At 50.5% G+C, this 1375-nt stretch overlaps 1 pseudogene; it reads right to left on the reverse strand.

Moving 5' to 3' along the window:
• Positions 1 to 340: 340 nt before the first annotated feature.
• LOC111140076 lies at positions 341 to 1155 on the reverse strand (annotated as a pseudogene).
• Positions 1156 to 1375: the final 220 nt, after the last annotated feature.

Genomic DNA, 1375 nt, shown 5'->3' on the forward strand with positions numbered 1-1375 from the left:
GTTTTATATCTTCCTTTCCAATCTGTATAGCTTTCATTATTTCTTTTTATTGAGAATTCCTGGGATGGTGGTTATCACCCCCTCAGCCTGGAAGGAGGAACCAATGCTGTACGAAATCACTCAGAAATCATACTGTCCCAACACCCCTAGCCAACACCAGGAAGAGAAAGGTCATTCCCTTGAAAACTGGCCAGTCTATGTTCCTCTAGGAAGGGCTGGGAGAACTGACACAGAGGGGACTATGGCATGATACTGGGGGCAGGATGGGGGACCCCACACTGGCTCCTCAAAAACCGGGGGGGGGGAAGCAGATTCACCTTTTCTCTGGAGCTGGGGAGACTCATTTCTTACCCTTGATAAGGCTGTCAGTTTTCAAAGCAAAAATTTCATCCTGTACATTGAGCACACGGTTTTCAGCAGTGAGATAGATACAATTCTGTGATGTGGCAGTCTTCCTGGAGATGTTCTGGGCTTCCTGGATCTTGCCCAGTCCAATGTAGCCAGGGTTCTTGCTCAGGGCTTCTCCAAGCATCCTGGTGGCCTCAGCCTCACCTTCAGCCTACACAGCATTCTGCTGCTGTTCCTGCTTTGCTTTTCCACCTGAAAATATGCTCCAGGGGCCTCCTGCTGAGCTACTTGTTTGGCTTCCATAGCAGCTGTGTACTCTCTCAGCTAAAGCTCAGCTCTGTGATGACTACATCATCCAGGATAAGGCCGAATTCCTCAGCCCTCTCTGTCAGCGCCCATGAGATCAACAAGGATGTCTGGGCTCACTGGATAATTGGGTGCGAGGTATTGAACTTGGCCACACCACCCTCGAGCACCTCCTTGACAGCTTATGGCAGTCCTCACTCCTCCTAGTCTAGCCCTAGGCACTGGTACATGCTGGGAAGCTCCATGACATTGGGTTGAGACAGCACTCACAGGAAGATGCTTACCATCTGCAGGTCTTTCGTGCCTGTGGGAGAGGACATTTTTTAGGGTCTAGCCTGAATGTCCTAGATGATGGGGTACTGGAACAAGGGGGTCCTGAAGTTAAGGCCCTCATCTGATTAGAGAAAATGGCTCTGTGCCCACTTTCTGTGGTGAAACAGACTCATGAGTGCTGTAGGCCATGGCGCTGGCCCCCAGCAGCAACTTTAACACCTTGCCCATGTCCCTCTATGTCTTTCAAGTTCTGGGCCACGGTCTGATCCTGAGGCCAGTGGCCCTAAAGGCAAGAAGGGGGGCTGGCCTGCTTCTACCCCACTCCAGTTTAGAGATTGCACCCTTCACATGTGGATCCGGGGCCCAAGGTCCTCATAGGAGAAAGGACACCAGAAGTGCCCCAATCTGTATACATTTTCTTATCTTGTGTTATCTTCTTACATTAGCT

Source organism: Enhydra lutris, unplaced genomic scaffold (genome assembly GCF_002288905.1).
Source record: "Enhydra lutris kenyoni isolate GAN:26980312 unplaced genomic scaffold, ASM228890v2 scaffoldscaffold150, whole genome shotgun sequence".
NCBI classification, from domain to species: Eukaryota; Metazoa; Chordata; class Mammalia; order Carnivora; family Mustelidae; genus Enhydra; species Enhydra lutris.